Source organism: Salvia miltiorrhiza, chromosome 2, assembly GCF_028751815.1.
Source record: "Salvia miltiorrhiza cultivar Shanhuang (shh) chromosome 2, IMPLAD_Smil_shh, whole genome shotgun sequence".
Lineage (NCBI taxonomy): Eukaryota > Viridiplantae > Streptophyta > Magnoliopsida > Lamiales > Lamiaceae > Salvia > Salvia miltiorrhiza.
This window is the reverse complement of record NC_080388.1, coordinates 35,801,077-35,819,623: the sequence shown is the minus strand read 5'-3', so window position 1 is coordinate 35,819,623 and position 18,547 is coordinate 35,801,077. Positions and strand designations below refer to the sequence as shown.

General features: G+C 42.1%; 1 long non-coding RNA gene and 1 other non-coding gene across 2 annotated transcripts; both read left to right on the top strand.

Annotated features, from left to right (window-relative positions):
- The first annotated feature begins 1,045 nt into the window (after nucleotides 1–1,045).
- Nucleotides 1,046–1,152, top strand: LOC131013788 (small nucleolar RNA R71). Its single transcript, XR_009097869.1, has one exon. It is a non-coding gene; the product is annotated as a small nucleolar RNA R71 (small nucleolar RNA).
- A 383-nt stretch (nucleotides 1,153–1,535) lies between these two features.
- On the top strand, nucleotides 1,536–12,587 carry LOC131012199 (uncharacterized). The gene is made up of 5 exons (XR_009097232.1): nucleotides 1,536–2,038; nucleotides 3,385–3,445; nucleotides 4,051–10,318; nucleotides 11,637–11,697; nucleotides 12,302–12,587. It is a non-coding gene; the product is annotated as an uncharacterized LOC131012199 (long non-coding RNA).
- Nucleotides 12,588–18,547: the final 5,960 nt, after the last annotated feature.

Here is an 18,547-nt window from a genome sequence, read left to right as displayed (position 1 = left end):
CTCCAGCTTGATTTCCTTGGCATCCTTGCCGTCCCGCTGCTCTGGCCGATCTCGCTGCTCTGGCTCTGGCCGATCTCGCTGCTCTGGCCTGATTCTGAATTGAATTGCGTTACACTTTTTGCTTGGCTTCACAGCACATTGCTCTTCATGTACCTCCCTCTTCGGCAGACTACGGGGGAATGGAGCTTTTGGGATGTACTCCCTAAGTGGAGTAGGAGATTTGTATGGTTCCTCACTTGGTTGTTCGTTCTCCTTGCTCATCCTCCTGTCTTTTGGAGACAGAGTGCCATCGAAAATAGCATTGCATTGGCCTTTTGGATTGACAGTAGTGTTGCTCGGGAATTGGCCCGACTTGTGCTGCGCGACTGCTTGGTTGGCAATCTGACCAATTTGAGTCTCCAATATTTGCACTTGCTTGGACAGTGCTGACACATTTTGCTCCATGCTGAACATTTTGGTTCCCAAGTTTGCCGAGTCTGCCTCCATCCCGGTGACCTTCACCAATACTTGCTTCATCATTTCCTCCATTGAATCTTTCTTTGGCTCATTGATTACTCCCCCACTGGAAACAGAAAATCCTGGTGGAGGTTGCAAAGCATTGTTGGGATTTGAATAGGAAAAATTAGGATGATTCCTATTATTTGGATGATACGGGGGATTTCCACCCTGATGTCCCTGATAGTTTGGCCTATGGAATTGGTACTGCCGCTGGACAAAATTAGCATCTTCAGACTGTGCCACATCGGATAAAATCGGCTGCTGAGGGATTTTGGCCAGCAGTGCTTTTCTCTCCAACTCATATTGCTTTTGAAGAGCTTCATATTTCTCCTTAAAATCATCTCTCTCCTCATTCACAGCTGCAATTCTTCTCGTGGAATTTCTGTCATTCGGCCATTGATAACTGTTGGAGGCCATCTCTTCTATCACACGATAAGCCTCCTTTGTATTTCTATGGAGAAGACATCCACCTGCAGTGGCATCTACCATACTTTTTGTCAGACCAGTCAAACCATTATAAAAGTGAATGATTTGCTGATCCTCCGTGAAACCATGTTGTGGGCATTTCCTGAGCAGCTCACGAAATCTTTCCCAAGCATCATGAATGGTCTCATCTCCTAGCTGGGAAAAGTGAGAAATCTCTGCAATGATTTTTTGAGCTTTAGAAGCAGGAAAGTATTTTGCCAGGAAAGCTCTACACAAATCCTCCCATCCAGTAATAGCACCTCTGTCCAAACTCTTGAACCACTCCTTTGCTCTATCTCTGAGAGAGAATCCAAACATCTTCATTCTGATGGCATCTGGTGGCACTCCATTCTGCTTAATAGTGTCGCAGATATCTAGAAACTGAGTGATGTGAACATGCGGATTTTCATCAGCCATTCCACTAAACTGTTCAGCTTGCACCATGTAGCACCCCGACTTTTTCATGAGGAATATAAGAAACCCTTAAAGTAGTATACTATTGATACACGTCCGATTTTTTTTATATGTAACTTATAATACTTCAAAGAAATTTCATAAATTGTAGTTCATTACTATTTTATCGATCAAAGACCTTGAGCTCGTTGCTAATGTATACGTGAAATATTTTCAAGCATTTTCCATTTTATCTATTATTTATTTATGTATTTAATTATATATTTATACATTTATTTTTATGGGCTTGCAGTCCAAAATTTGTGAACTCATTAATAGCCCAAGATTAGGAGATCAATAGGAGAAACTGGAACGTGTGTGTAGCAGTTTGTGAATTGAAACATTCTCCATTTTCCAAAAATTCTGCTGTATCAAATCTTCCCTCTTTCCCAAAAATTCTGCAGTATCAAATCTTATACTTTGTCTCTAAATCTTGGCAATTCAGCCTATAAGCAACCCCCTCCACCTCCATTTAAGTATACCCTTCACCCACAAATATTTTCCATCCACATGCTCCCATCTCTGCAGCTGCGAAGCAGTTCATTTCAGATCATATTCAGTAAATCAAGAAAAGCCTAAAGAAACGCAGCAACATATTCAAGAGTTAAGAACTCTGCACCAGGTTCATCTTCTCCCCAAATCATTTTTCTTTGCTCAAATTCCTAGACTTTGACAGAAGAACAGACATATGACTCCCAAAAACACCTCTACATTATTACTTTATTTCATTTCACGATTATTCAAATGAACGAAGAACAAAAGCAAGAACAGAAATCAAGTGCATATTTTTCTTACATTTCTGAATAGGAGCAAGCAAGAGATATTGTTTTTCTAAAAGTTTTCAGAAATATAGAACACCAAAATCAAATCTTTCCAAATCTGAGAATTTTTCCTTTCGTTGCCTTGTTGAGTGTGAGAGACGAGAGGAAGACGAGTGCGGGCTGTCTGAGCTCGACGTCGAGCTGTCAAAGCCACGGCTGCCGGCGCTGCATGCGTTGTAGCAGCCCGCCGGGCACCCACGGCCAAGACAGACGGAGTCGGAGCAAGGCGGCGTCGTCGGCGAGGCCGGGGCGGCGCGGCCGAAGCCGCTGCCGGAAACGCTAGAGAAAGGACGAGGGAGGCGAGCGGCGGCAGCGGTGCTCCTTCCTTGGCCGTCTGTCGTCGAGAACGCAAGAGAGAGATGGAGAGAGGGGATGGGCCGTGAGGAGGCACGGCTGCCGTCGATTCACCGGGGCTGGAGCAGGCGGCGGCGGCGGATCTGTGGAGGGAGAAGAGGCGGTGGCTTTGAGAGAAAGAAAAAGAGAAGTTTTAGAGAGAGAGAGAGAGGCGGATGGGAGGTGGTGAGAGAGGGACGACCGGAGGTGGTTTGCGGCGATGATTCCGCCGGACTTGGAGCGGCGGCGGCAGAAGCCGATGGCCGTCCGGCCAAGAGAGAGAAGGGCGGTGGTTTTGAGGGAGAAAGAGAGAGATAGAGAGGGAGAGGGGGAGAGCCGTTTGAGAGGAGAGAGAAAGTGAGGAAATATGTTTTTAATTTCAGATTTTTTTTCATTTAGGGTGTTGACCCTTTTAATTGAACTTTCAATTTGGGCTCCCACTTAATTATTAATGGGCCGATTTTATTATTTTGACTGGGCTCTCTTTATTTATTTTTATCTGGGCTCATTTAAATTAAGCAGGCCTCTTATATTAAATTCTTTGGACTCTATTATTTTATAAATGAGACTTAAGTAGTCTATTAATTCCTCATGGATTAAATTTATATTTTGATTAAATTACTAAGTATTTTAAAAATTTTAAATTCATTATTTATTTAATTTTCATTAAGTTATTAGTTATTTTTGGAACTTTGATCCTCAATAAATACGTATTCCTTAATTCGGACAAAGTGTATCAATAGTTAGCGATTCCCATTTTACTTAGAAATTAGGATGACACCTCGAGACCTATTTAAGAATAGATTTCTTGTAGGTTCGAGTAACCAAGGGCATTAGAGCTTCAAGCAGAGCAAGCACTGAATCTCCACTTCGAGGTGGGTTATATTTTACATACAATGTATCTTGAGTTATATAAGCTCTGATATTTCATGAAAATTATCTGTTTATCCAATATAAATGTTTTTATGTGCGTTCTGTAATTGTTTAAGGCTCACTTAAGTATCGATCGAGATCCTCATTTGGCCTAACACGCTAAATGAGGATTGTGTACACAGGGTTAGTGGCTCGATGGGTTGATCACCATCGCGCACTAACAGATTTAGAACGTTATAAGGGTGGGTGCTTGACAGGAGGTTATCCGGAGCACGGTGCTTGACAGGAGGTTATCCGGAGCACAGTTAAGACTATTGATTCTGACCGGGTGCGTCCCGAGATCAATAACATATTTTTGGATCTGACTGGGTGTGTCCCGAGATCAGTGAACGTGGGGGAGAAAGTGAGTAACAATCGAACGTACATGGCGCGCCACTTAATGAAAAAAAGTTTTGTCATGCTTAGAAGTGGGATTTCGTTTTAAAACCTTCTAAGTCATGATTGAGATATTGGATAAACTGCTTCGATTACTTCATAAAATATTTCAGAAACTTGTGCCCACTGAGTACATTAGTACTCAGCCCAAATTATTTTCAAATGTTTTCAGGTTGATCAGTTGGTGCAGACGAGGCTGAGCTGAGGCTAAGGTTCCACGATGTCTTTTGCTTCCGCTAATAACTATCTTGTCACCTCATCCTCCATCCCCTAAATTGAGAATTTCTATTGTGTGGTATAATATTATCTTGTTGGGCTTAGACTTTTAACCCATATTTCTTTTAATGAAGCTATCACTGATTATGATCAGAGTCACGAAACTAAACGTATGCGATCCTGAGTTCGAATATTGTCATTTGATTAGCATCTCTTAATGTCTTTCATTTTATCTCCTTTCATCTTATCTCTTTAGATATGCATACCCGATTTAACGAGTAATTTGGCAAGTTTATTCAGCTTAATTAAGTTCTTCAATTATTTTCCTATTTCTTCTTGCCGTGGAGAAGTCGGGTCGTTACAAGTGGTATCAGAGCATAAGTTTTCTTTCGTGTCTCTGATTATCGCTAATTGAATTATTCCGAGTCTAGAATAGTACCTCTAGACTTCTAAGCGTTCCTGCAACCCTCAGCTCACCGTCTCACTGCTTGATCAACAAAGGTACGTTTTCAAAAATTTTCAAATAAATGGTTTTGTTCCAAGAAAGTGCGCGCAAAAGATTATCTTGTGAAGTGCTTGAATGATTCCACATATGCAAGGAGATAATTTTTATGCAAAGAAAGAAAAGTGCGATTTTTGGACCAACGAGTCCTTACAAGAAGCAAAGTATGTAATCATGATGGGACTCTCCGAGCCCACATGATCTATTTTCAGAATAAGTATATTATGACGAGTCTCTTTGAGCTCAAATAAGCATGTTTGAAAGAGAAAAGATTTGTTGTTTATGTTTTGATTCTATGAATCATTTATGATTAAAGATATGTTATGATTTTTAACTTCATGCATGTTGAGTAATATTTCAGATGGCATAAGTGACCTTATTTGTTTACCTCGGTTATTCATGACCTTTTTGACCTTATAGTTATAAGTAGGTTGACTCAATAGTCAACAAAGTTATGAACTTATAAGAGTATGCTTTGCCTCATAGTTAGAGGTGCTCTAGTTAATGCTATGATAGGATTTCAATCCATATGAACTATACCTTTGCCTAGAGACTTTAGAAGGACGAAGAATAGAACCTTGATGAACATAGAATGCTTTCAGAATACCTATGATGCTTATAGAATAGAGAAACTTGGTTAGATCTAGCCTTGCGCTATTTCTGTTTGAATGTCATTGATCTTTCTTTTTAGACGGACAAACAAGGCGAGAAATTCTGCAAGCTTTAAACTCCAATGTACTTGCAAGAACAATATGAAGAGAAGTTCCATGACTACATCAAGAACCTAGATGTTTTCTTCAAAGAATTTTGGGAGATTTTCATGTTTTGAATAGATGCGCGCAATGGAATAGTATTAGATATCGAATCATCAACGAGGCTCGTGCGGCACCTTTCAAATGAATGGAATATAGGGACAACCAACACATGCCCAAGAATTGTGATCAACAATTTTCCGCCGCTGACCAAGAGCACCAAGCCGAGGCCATTGACAGCGTAAGAAGATCATAAGAACAATATTGAGGAAGCTATCACAAGAAATTTACGAGAGAGCAATTGTCTGCATATGTTATTAGATTAGTGGTGGTACCAGTTGTGTGGAATCACGTTTCTTTTGACATAATCACCAATCATTTTGATTGTAAGGTCGAACTCTTCTACATCTAACTCAGACCCTACCTAAAGCCTCAATTCTTTTAATAAATTCTCATATTATGCTTAATGTATTCCAAAGAAACACTTGGAGTATACTATTGTATTCATTATATTGAAAGTCTTCTTTTGAGGCATATGATACATAAGTAGTTTGTTTGTACTTTAACGCGTGTTGTTCAAAATTCCTTCCTCATAACACGCCTAGTTATTATGATTAATTTAGACCCGACATTGTTCAATCGTGTTAATCAAAATAACCCCTTTGAGATACATTATTATTATTTTGAATATTATAGAAGTCCTCCTTTGAGGCAGATATATAAGTAATTTATTCATACCTGGTGCGTGTTGTTCAAATTGCTTTCTCATAACACGTCGATTTTATGATTGATTCACATACGGTACTGTTAGGACGTATAACCAATCGAACCTTTAACCACACAATGGATATGGCAATAAGAGAGCGTGGACGACGACGAGGAATTTCCCCTGATGTGCACCACAAGTAGCACCAGATCGTTTAGTAGTGGAAGGATTCTGCGAAGAGAAGTCACCTAGGTTTGACGGTTTTGGCGACCCTATGAGTGCCGAGAAGGGGATCAAAGCAATGGGAGAATTTCACCGGGGATTACTTTTGGCAGAGTTATATGAGAGGTGCACACCGGAATGTTACCGACAGAGAAAACAAAACGAGTTCTGGAACGTGAGGCAGAAGGCTGGAACGGTGACTGAGTATGACAGGACTTTCGACCAACTGTCACGATATGCTCCACTCCTATTGGATACTGATGAGAAATGCGCGGAGAAGTTCAGGAACGGACTGGGCCATGAGATATCGAATTCCCTAGCAAGTCAGGGAGGTCTCACTTATGCACAAACACTGAGCAGAGCTCTCACGATTGAGTCATTGCTACCAAGCTAATGAGGAAATGGAAATATTAGACTTTCTTAGTCAATTTGACAGGAAAACTAGAATCAGAGGAAAACGACCGAAGAAGTTCCAGTTGTTCGAGATTTCAAAGATGTTTTTCCTGAAGAATTGCTCGGTTTGCCACTAGACCGACAACTAGAATTTACAATTGACCTAGAACCTCAAGCAGCTCTAGTGTCGAAGACGTCGTATAGAATGGCCCCACCAGAGAATTTAAAAGTGCGTCTGCAAGGATTGCTGGACCTAGGTTTCATACAGCCTAGCGTACCACCGTGGGGAAACATCGGTCCTATTCGTTAAGAAGAAAGATGGTTCGCCAAGAATGTGTATCGATTATAGCGAAATAAACATGCTTGCAATAAAGAATAGATATCCTTTTTCGAGGATCGACAACCTGTTTGATAAGTTGAAGGGAGTCGGTGTCTTTTCTAAGAGTGGGCTAAGCCCTGGTTACCATCAACTCAAAATAAAAAGGGGAGACTTTCCAAAGATAGCATTTCGAACGCGTTACGGACATTACAAGTTCACAGTGATGCTTTTAGATTAACAAATGCCCCAGTCGTTTTCATGGACCTAATAAATAGAGTGTCCCATCAGTATCTCGATAGTTTCGCCTTAGTGTTCATTGAGGGCATTCCCATCTACTCTAAGACTGAAGAACAACACGAAGAACACTTGCGCATCGTACTCGAGACGTTGCGGGATGAGAGACTACCCGCCAAATTCAGCAAGCGTGAGTTTTGGTTAGGAGAAGTGATGTTTCTCAGTCACATCATGTCGACTAAAGGAATCAAAGTGGACCCTGCCAAGGTCGAAGCAGTCAGGGAATGAAAGGCACCATCAAACGTTAATGAGATCAGAAGTTTCCTCGATCTAGCGGGCTACTACTAAAGATTAATTGAGGGATTCTTAAAAATTGGCTGGGCCAATGACTTAGCTTTTGAGAAAGAGAATCAAATACTTTTGGTCCGAAGTTTGTGAACAAAATTTTTAGGAACTCAAGACAAGGCTGACTACTGCCCCAGTGTTAGCAATACCAGAAGAAAATGAAGGATTTGTGGTGTTGGCATTATGCCTCAAAGCTAGGACTAGGTTGCGTGTTGATGCAAAATTAGAAAGTGATAGCGTACGCGTCTCGTCAACTGAAGCCCCATGAGCTGAACTACCCGACTCATGACTTAGAGCTCACGGCCGTCATGTACAAGCTGAAGATTTGGAGACACTACTTCTATGGAGTTAAGTGTGTGATCTTCACAGATCATAAGAATTGAAGTACCTCTTCGAGCAAAATGGATTTTGAACATGAGATAACGAAGATGGCTCGAATTAGTAAAGGATTACGATTGCACCATCAGTTACCACCTAGGAAAGGCGAATGTAGTAGCTGGCTCCTTAAATCGAAAGACGAGAGCCAAGTTAGGGTATTTCACCACCCAACAGAGGGAACTGAACCGTGACTTCGCCTTACTCAATTTAGAAATTGCTAATCATCAGATGCAATATCAGGTTGTGTAACTGCACTAATAGCTAAACCTGATTTGAGCGAAAGAATTGTGCAAGAACAAAAGGAAGATGGGTTCTTGGAGAAGATTCGTCTCGTTGCAAGAATAAGTGAAACTAAAGGATTCACCGAAGATAAGGATAATGCGTTAATGGTTGGTGAAAGATTGTGTGTGCCACGCAAAGAAGAGCTGAAGAGTGAAATCATGAGTGAAACACACGACACGCCGTTTACAACCCACCCAGGAAGCACGAAAATGTATCGAGACTTGAAGAAAAACGTTCCAGTTGAAAGGAATGAAGAGAGGTATATTTATGTTCGTGGAACGATGTCTTGCATGCCAGCAAATCAAAGCTCTGCGCCAAAAACCCTACAAAACACTGCAACGGTTGTCAATTCCGGAATGAAAATGAGAGCATATCAATATAGGATTTGTGGTGAGCTTACCCAGATCAACGCATAGAGACACCATCATTTGGGTGATCGTGAATCGCCTATCAAGTTCGGCACATTTCCTCCCCATACAAATGACTTTCGGATTGGAGAAGCTTGCGGAGCTATAGGTTAAAGAAATTGTGCGTCTTGGTGATGTACCTGAGTCAATCAAATCTGATCGTGATTCCAGATTCACAGTTAGATTCTGGAGAAACTTACGAGAAACCATGGGCACCAAGATAAACTTTAGCATAACTTACCACCACCAAACAAACGGTCAATCTGAATGAACAATCCAATTATTGGAAGAGGTGCTTCGAGCAATTGTTGCAGAGAAATGAGGAAATTGTGAGGACCTGCTGCCTTTCATGGAGTTCACCTATGATGACAGCTACTAGTCAACGATTGGAATGACCTTACGAAGCGCTACATGGACGTGAATGCAGATTACCACTTTATTTGGGAAGAAGCAGGTGAGCAAAAATTGTTGGGATCACAACTAGTTCAACAGATGATTGAGAAAGTCGACTAGATTAAGCAGAAGATAAAAGAAGCACAAGATAGACAAAAGTCAGATGTCGATACACGATGCACTGAATTAGAATTCGATGTTGAGGATCGACTCTTTCTCAAAATTTTCCACAAAAAGAATTATTCGTTTTAGAAGTAGAGATAAATTGCGACCCCGCTATGTAGGACCTTTCGAGACCCTAGGTAGAGTGGGACCCATAGCTTATATGTGGGCACTACCACCCAGCAATTTGGATGTGCACGATGTGTTTCATGTTTCACAATTAAGAAAGTACGTGTTTGATCCAAAGCGCGTAGTAAAATAGGATGAAGTAGTTCTAGCCTAACACCTGAACTATGGAGATAAGCTAATCCCGATGCTTGATCGAAAGATCCAAGTTTTAAGAAACGAGCAAAATCCCTTGGTTAGTACTTTGGCACCACCATGTTGTAGAAAAAGCGAAGTGAGAACTAGAAGAAAAGTTGTAAGCTCAATACCCCGAGTTAGATTGCTACGGCTTGTAAATTTCGAGGACGAAATTTTTTTTAAGGAGGGTGGTATGTAGCACCCCGACTTTTTCATGAGGAATATAAGAAACCCTTAAAGTAGTATACTATTGATACACGTCCGATTTTTTTTATATGTAACTTATAATACTTCAAAGAAATTTCATAAATTGTAGTTCATTACTATTTTATCGATCAAAGACCTTGAGCTCGTTGCTAATGTATACGTGAAATATTTTCAAGCATTTTCCATTTTATCTATTATTTATTTATGTATTTAATTATATATTTATACATTTATTTTTATGGGCTTGCAGTCCAAAATTTGTGAACTCATTAATAGCCCAAGATTAGGAGATCAATAGGAGAAACTGGAACGTGTGTGTAGCAGTTTGTGAATTGAAACATTCTCCATTTTCCAAAAATTCTGCTGTATCAAATCTTCCCTCTTTCCCAAAAATTCTGCAGTATCAAATCTTATACTTTGTCTCTAAATCTTGGCAATTCAGCCTATAAGCAACCCCCTCCACCTCCATTTAAGTATACCCTTCACCCACAAATATTTTCCATCCACATGCTCCCATCTCTGCAGCTGCGAAGCAGTTCATTTCAGATCATATTCAGTAAATCAAGAAAAGCCTAAAGAAACGCAGCAACATATTCAAGAGTTAAGAACTCTGCACCAGGTTCATCTTCTCCCCAAATCATTTTTCTTTGCTCAAATTCCTAGACTTTGACAGAAGAACAGACATATGACTCCCAAAAACACCTCTACATTATTACTTTATTTCATTTCACGATTATTCAAATGAACGAAGAACAAAAGCAAGAACAGAAATCAAGTGCATATTTTTCTTACATTTCTGAATAGGAGCAAGCAAGAGATATTGTTTTTCTAAAAGTTTTCAGAAATATAGAACACCAAAATCAAATCTTTCCAAATCTGAGAATTTTTCCTTTCGTTGCCTTGTTGAGTGTGAGAGACGAGAGGAAGACGAGTGCGGGCTGTCTGAGCTCGACGTCGAGCTGTCAAAGCCGCGGCTGCCGGGCACCCACGGCCAAGACAGACGGAGTCGGAGCAAGGCGGCGTCGTCGGCGAGGCCGGGGCGGCGCGGCCGAAGCCGCTGCCGGAAACGCTAGAGAAAGGACGAGGGAGGCGAGCGGCGGCAGCGGTGCTCCTTCCTTGGCCGTCTGTCGTCGAGAACGCAAGAGAGAGATGGAGAGAGGGGATGGGCCGTGAGGAGGCACGGCTGCCGTCGATTCACCGGGGCTGGAGCAGGCGGCGGCGGCGGATCTGTGGAGGGAGAAGAGGCGGTGGCTTTGAGAGAAAGAAAAAGAGAAGTTTTAGAGAGAGAGAGAGAGGCGGATGGGAGGTGGTGAGAGAGGGACGACCGGAGGTGGTTTGCGGCGATGATTCCGCCGGACTTGGAGCGGCGGCGGCAGAAGCCGATGGCCGTCCGGCCAAGAGAGAGAAGGGCGGTGGTTTTGAGGGAGAAAGAGAGAGATAGAGAGGGAGAGGGGGAGAGCCGTTTGAGAGGAGAGAGAAAGTGAGGAAATATGTTTTTAATTTCAGATTTTTTTTCATTTAGGGTGTTGACCCTTTTAATTGAACTTTCAATTTGGGCTCCCACTTAATTATTAATGGGCCGATTTTATTATTTTGACTGGGCTCTCTTTATTTATTTTTATCTGGGCTCATTTAAATTAAGCAGGCCTCTTATATTAAATTCTTTGGACTCTATTATTTTATAAATGAGACTTAAGTAGTCTATTAATTCCTCATGGATTAAATTTATATTTTGATTAAATTACTAAGTATTTTAAAAATTTTAAATTCATTATTTATTTAATTTTCATTAAGTTATTAGTTATTTTTGGAACTTTGATCCTCAATAAATACGTATTCCTTAATTCGGACAAAGTGTATCAATAGTTAGCGATTCCCATTTTACTTAGAAATTAGGATGACACCTCGAGACCTATTTAAGAATAGATTTCTTGTAGGTTCGAGTAACCAAGGGCATTAGAGCTTCAAGCAGAGCAAGCACTGAATCTCCACTTCGAGGTGGGTTATATTTTACATACAATGTATCTTGAGTTATATAAGCTCTGATATTTCATGAAAATTATCTGTTTATCCAATATAAATGTTTTTATGTGCGTTCTGTAATTGTTTAAGGCTCACTTAAGTATCGATCGAGATCCTCATTTGGCCTAACACGCTAAATGAGGATTGTGTACACAGGGTTAGTGGCTCGATGGGTTGATCACCATCGCGCACTAACAGATTTAGAACGTTATAAGGGTGGGTGCTTGACAGGAGGTTATCCGGAGCACGGTGCTTGACAGGAGGTTATCCGGAGCACAGTTAAGACTATTGATTCTGACCGGGTGCGTCCCGAGATCAATAACATATTTTTGGATCTGACTGGGTGTGTCCCGAGATCAGTGAACGTGGGGGAGAAAGTGAGTAACAATCGAACGTACATGGCGCGCCACTTAATGAAAAAAGTTTTGTCATGCTTAGAAGTGGGATTCCGTTTTAAAACCTTCTAAGTCATGATTGAGATATTGGATAAACTGCTTCGATTACTTCATAAAATATTTCAGAAACTTGTGCCCACTGAGTACATTAGTACTCAGCCCAAATTATTTTCAAATGTTTTCAGGTTGATCAGTTGGTGCAGACGAGGCTGAGCTGAGGCTAAGGTTCCACGATGTCTTTTGCTTCCGCTAATAACTATCTTGTCACCTCATCCTCCATCCCCTAAATTGAGAATTTCTATTGTGTGGTATAATATTATCTTGTTGGGCTTAGACTTTTAACCCATATTTCTTTTAATGAAGCTATCACTGATTATGATCAGAGTCACGAAACTAAACGTATGCGATCCTGAGTTCGAATATTGTCATTTGATTAGCATCTCTTAATGTCTTTCATTTTATCTCCTTTCATCTTATCTCTTTAGATATGCATACCCGATTTAACGAGTAATTTGGCAAGTTTATTCAGCTTAATTAAGTTCTTCAATTATTTTCCTATTTCTTCTTGCCGTGGAGAAGTCGGGTCGTTACACACCATGTTTATCAATCCCGGCTTCAGCTCGAACGTGTTAGCCTGCACAGTTGGTCCCCAGCTGCCTCCTTGGAATTGATCAACTCGAGGCTGATACATGTGATTCAGTGGTGGCTCTGGTGGAGGATCCCGGTTGCGCTCTCTCTCTTCGTCTAGCTGCCTCTAAAGGTGTGTCACGGCTCGCACAAGAGTTTCAAGGTCCATGTTATTCTGTTGCTCTGCCATTGCTTGCTTCTTCTTTTCGCGGTTGTCTCTTCGATTTCCAAGTTCAAAGGTACTAGATGTTCCTTTCCTTTGGATCTCGTGATCATACACGCCTGAGACAACAAACAAAAACAGAAATTTAAAAACTAGAAAATAAAAATAAGCTTATAACGCCTGAAATAATACTTAAGTCCAGTCAGAAATATTAAAGTAAATTCTAAATAGTCCCTGGCAACGGCGCCAAAAAGTTGATCACTAAATTATTAGCACAAAATACCGCAACTAACACGGTGTAATTGTAGCACAGAAATAGTAACCAGATATCGTATCCACAGGGATTGACACAACGAAACGACTTTATCTATCTCCTAAACAGACTATGATAGTAGACAGGTAAACAAAAGTAGAAGATTCAATTATCTTAAACTAAAACACAAATAAAAAATAAAAGTACGTAGGAGAAAATCAAATATTAAAAGCAACTGATCCTAGGGTAGTAAATTCATTAATTAAATCTATGCAATAAATCTATTAATCCTATGTACCAATTTAATCCAGTTATGATGAGAGATCACTTAATTAATCAATCACTCTCGCTAGAGCAGCAACGATCGTAGATTAGTAAATTATCTATCTCCGTTAGGTCTCAAGAAAATCTACTAACTCCCAATAGCTCCTAAGAATAGCTCCCTCTGATCCACCTATCTCCGCTAGGTCTCAAGGTTAAAATCATATCATACATTCCTGAATCCGCTAAACAGTTATCTCCGCTAGGTCTCAAACCGAATAGCTAAACATGCAAACTATTGATCAGATAATTCACAAGAAATTAAGCACCAGGATTATGAATCATAAACTGGAAGGCACAAAGGTATTAACAAATAAATCACATAAATTCAATCAACTATTTACAAACCCTAGAATCAGCTAAAAGAAACTAGCCAGACATAGCAAAATAAAACAAAAGCATAATTAAATTGAACGCAATTGTAAAAACTGAATTGTATAAAAACCGAATAAAAACTGAAGTAGCGGCTTGAATCTTCAATCTTGATCCAAGCCTTGAAAACTAGAAAACAATAAAAATCTAAAGCTAAAAACTAAAGTATGAATGCTAGGGTTCGGGTGTTTGGTGGTCTCTCTTCGAATAGGTCAAAAGAGAACCTATTTATAGATTTCAGATTTCCTTCGGATCACCATGGAAGTTGCCATGCAAAGTGGAATTCTAAAGGTAATAGAATCGTGTGAAATAAGGCAACTCTCCAGCTGGATGCGCGCTCCGGAAAATACTCCTACTCTTGCCAAATTCGCAGTTCTCGCCAGAGGAATGGATGTCACCAGAGTAACGGGTCACGCCAGAGGATTAGATGATTTCTCTGACCTCGCCAGAGAAATGGTTTGCCAGCGGAATGATGATCTCTCTGGCATTCGCCAGAGGAACGGGTGATATCTCTGGTACTTCGTCAGCGGAATGGGTCACCAGCGGAATGTCTTCCGCTCTGGTCTTCTTCAGCTCTGGCTTACTTCAGAGGAATGGTGACTCCTCTGAAATTGAGGACTTGACTTCTCTGACTAGCGACTTCTCTGGCGAAGTGATTTCTCTGACGATTCCTCTGCACTGGAGACTTGATTCTTCTGACTCCAGTGCAATGGTGATTTCTCTGCTCTGGAGATGTCGGTTCCTCTGGAAAACGCCAGATTCATCCAAAACTGCATTCTTCCATCTCGAGAGCCTAAATCTCCTGCAAAGCATAAAATACACCATAAACGCACCAAATTCCAGAAGATTATCTTTAAACACGCACGTATAAATCCTCAAAAATAGAGTAAATTAAGCATAAATCAACCGCAGAGGGGCAGCAGAGGGTCGGCTACCTCCCTTCCTGTACCGAAGAGAAGTACACATGATTTTTGGGGGAAATGGGATACCAACATCCAATAGGGCCAAGAAACAAGTTGTACGCGCAGTAAAATCAGGGTACTACCCCAAGCAAGCGATGGGGATTACGGATGTAGCAGAGGAGCCAACCATCACCTTCGGATCAGAAGATTTGAGAACGCTTATGTACCCACATGACGATGCACTGGTGATCACCGCTGACATAGCTGGTTGCATTATCCATCGTGTTTTCATAGACTCGGGCAGTGCAGTGAATATTTTATATCTGGAGTGTCTCCAGAACATGAGAGTCGAAGCCCACATTGAACCAACGAATGCCCCGTTATTCGGGTTTGGGGGAGAAATGGTTATGCCGATAGGGTTTGTGGAACTGTCGCTAAGTCTTGGCAACGCCGACGCCAGCAGGACCAGGGTAATACGATTCTTGGTAGTGGACATGCCGAAACCATCCTATAATGTAATACTCGGCCACCCTGCCTTAACAGCGTTCAGAGCAGTCATCTCCATGTTCCACCTAAAGATGAAATTCCCCATCGGAAGGGGAAGAGTGGGAGAAGTATGGGGCGACTAGAAAATGTCAAAAGCATGCCATGTGCAGATGCTTACACACTCTTCGGGGCAGAAAAGAGAAAGGATAACAGAGGAATCGGACACCCGAAAGAAAGAAAAAGTGGGCGAAATCACTGCTCCGGTAGAGGAGCGTCAGGAGTTGGCGGAATTGTTAAAAGATCGGGATAGTACAGAGAAATCCACACTGGTTTCCACCAGCGATGTGTGCAATATGATAGAATTATTTCCCAGGCGAGAGGGTTTCTAGACCAAGATTGGGTCTTCCATGAACGACCAAACCAAAGAGGAGCTAATCAGATGTCTGCGGAGAAATGCGAACGTATTTGCTTTCAGCACGGCCGATCTGAAGGGAATAGACAGAGAGTTGGCAGAACATTGCCTTAATGTGGATCCTAAGGTCAAACCAATGAAACAAAGAACGAGACATTTTGGGGTTGAGAAAGACGCAGCAATCAGGGAACAAGTGCAGGGACTCCTTGACGCGGGTCATATCGAGGAAGTACAATACCCTGAATGGATTTCGAACGCCGTAATGGTGGCAAAGAAAATGAATACTTGGCGAATGTGCATGGATTACAGAGATTTGAATGCCGCCTGCCCAAATGACCATACCTCTATTTGCGCGCTCTTGTCAATGATGGATGCATACTAGGGATACCATCAAGTGAAAATGAACAGAGGGGATATTGCTAAAATAGCTTTTGCCGTCTGCTGTGGGGTTTTTGGTTGGAGGAGTATGCCGTTCGGCTTGAAGAATGTGGGGGCTACGTACAAACGAATGATGGAAAAAATTTTCAAAGAACAACTTTCAAAGAATATATCAGTTTATGTGGACAACATGCTTGTGCGCAGTGTCAGAAAGGAGGATCATGTCTCTGACTTGGAAGAGGTCTTCACAGTCATCAGAAATCACCGACTCATGCTCAATCCAGCGAAATGCACATTTGGGGTCACCACGGGAAAATTCTTAGGATACAAAGTTACTCCCGCAGGAATCGAGGTTAACACAGATAAGGTCAAGGCCATCATGGATATGGTACCACCCAGAGGAATCAAGGAAGTGCAGACTCTGAATGGGCGAATCACTGCTCTGAGCAGATTCATTTCACGGTCAGCGGAACGGAGTTTGCCATTTTTCAAAATCTTGAGGAAAGGGACCAAGTTTCAGTGGACAGCGGAATCCCGAACAACATTTGATGATCTTAAAGCATATTTAGCGGAGCTCCCAACTCTGACCAAACTGGTACCAGGAGAGGTCCTGTATTTGTACATAGCAGTGGGAGAGGAATCAGTCAGCTCTGTGCTTATCAGAGAAGAGGGGAGTCATCAGAGGCCAATCTACTTTGTCAGCAGGATCATTCAGGGCCCCGAACTGAATTACTCGGAGATTGAAAAGGCTGCTCTGGCAGTTATGGTCACAGCTCGGAAGCTGAGGCCCTACTTCTTATCACATCGGGTAGTGGTGCGAACTGCTTTACCTTTCAGGCAGGTGTTGGGGCGACCGAATTTGTCAGGAAGAATGGTAAAGTGGGCTGTGGAATTGGGGCAGTATGACGTGGAATACGAGCCAAGGACGGCTATCAAAGCGCAGGCCCTCGCGGACTTCATTCAGGAAACTACTCGCCGCCCAGTACAAGAATTCTGGATAGCTTTTGTGATTGGGTCAGTCACAAAGGAGGGATGTGGAATCGGGGTGTATATAGTATCCCCAAGCTCGGAGGTGTATCAATTCGCCATAAAATTCACTTGCAAAATGTCCAACAACGAGGCTGAGTACGAGGCTGTGGTCAGAGGAGCGCACATTTTGTCAGAGCTACGGGCCGAGTGTGTCATCATCAGAACCGATTCCCAGTTGGTGGCTCAACAATTCTCTGGGGGCTATCATATCAAAGAACCTAGAATGAAAGCATACCATTGCAAGATCAATGAAATGAAGCAAAAGTTCATGGAGTTTAAAATCGAACAGATTTCCCGGGAAGAGAATACAAAGGCAGACTTACTAGCGCGAATGGCCAGCGCAGTGGAACAGACGTGGAACGATGAGATCACGCTGCTCTGTGACACCAGGGAAATGGGGGCTTCACAGGTCTTTTCAGTAGAAATCCGAGATGATTGGCGGGCCCCAATTATACACTTCCTCAAGACAGGGGAGCGGCTGAATAAAGAATCTAATCAGAGGGCTCGATACGAGAATTATTGCTGGATCAATGATCAACTCTACAAGTGATCTTTTACCCACCCCTTATTAAAATGCTTATCTCCCGATGAAGCTAACTTTGCCCTAAAAGAAATTCATGCAGGTTGCTGTGGTGGGCACACGGGATTCAGGGATCTTGTACGAAAAATCATTCGGGCAGGGTTTTATTGGCCAAACATCAACAAAGATGCCAGAGAATTCGTCCGCAACTGCGAAGCTTGTCAGAAACACGCCGGAAGAATCAATGTTCCAGGAGAGACCATGGGAGTCATGTACACTGCGTGCCCATTCGATAAATGGGGCATTGACATCGTGGGGAAGTTGCCCACAGCACCTGGGGGCAAATGTTTTCTCATTGTAGCAGTGGACTACTTTTCGAAGTGCATGGAAGTTGAGGCTGTTGCAAAGATCGACGAAGTGACAGTGGAGCGGTTCATATGGCGAAACATTTGTCGTAGATTCGGAGTCCCTAGAATCATTGTATCAGACAATGGAACTCAATTCACAGGGCAGAGGATTGCTGATTTCTGTGACCGAATGGACATCACTCAACGTTTCGTGTCCGTGGCTCACCCGCAAGCAAATGGGCAAGTGGAGTTGGCAAACAGATCAATATGCGAGGGAATCAAGAAGCGGCTGAACCAGAGCAAAGGGAAATGAGTCGAGGAGTTGGATATTGTCCTTTAGGCCTACCGAACTAGCCCAAAGACAGCAACCGGAGAGGCGCCTTTTACCCTGGTATATGGATCCAATGCAGTAATACCAGCAGAGGCTAGATTGGAGTCATATCGCATTACAACTTACAATGCAGAGCAAAACTCGGAACTCCACAGAGCAGAGCTCGACCTGGTGGAAGTTGACTCATCCAAAAACACCTAGCGGATGGACTCGAATTTATTCGAGGTCGTCCTAGGGCGGTAAGGTGACTCAAGTCGTCTCACACGGAAGGCTTAGCAGGGCTTTAATTG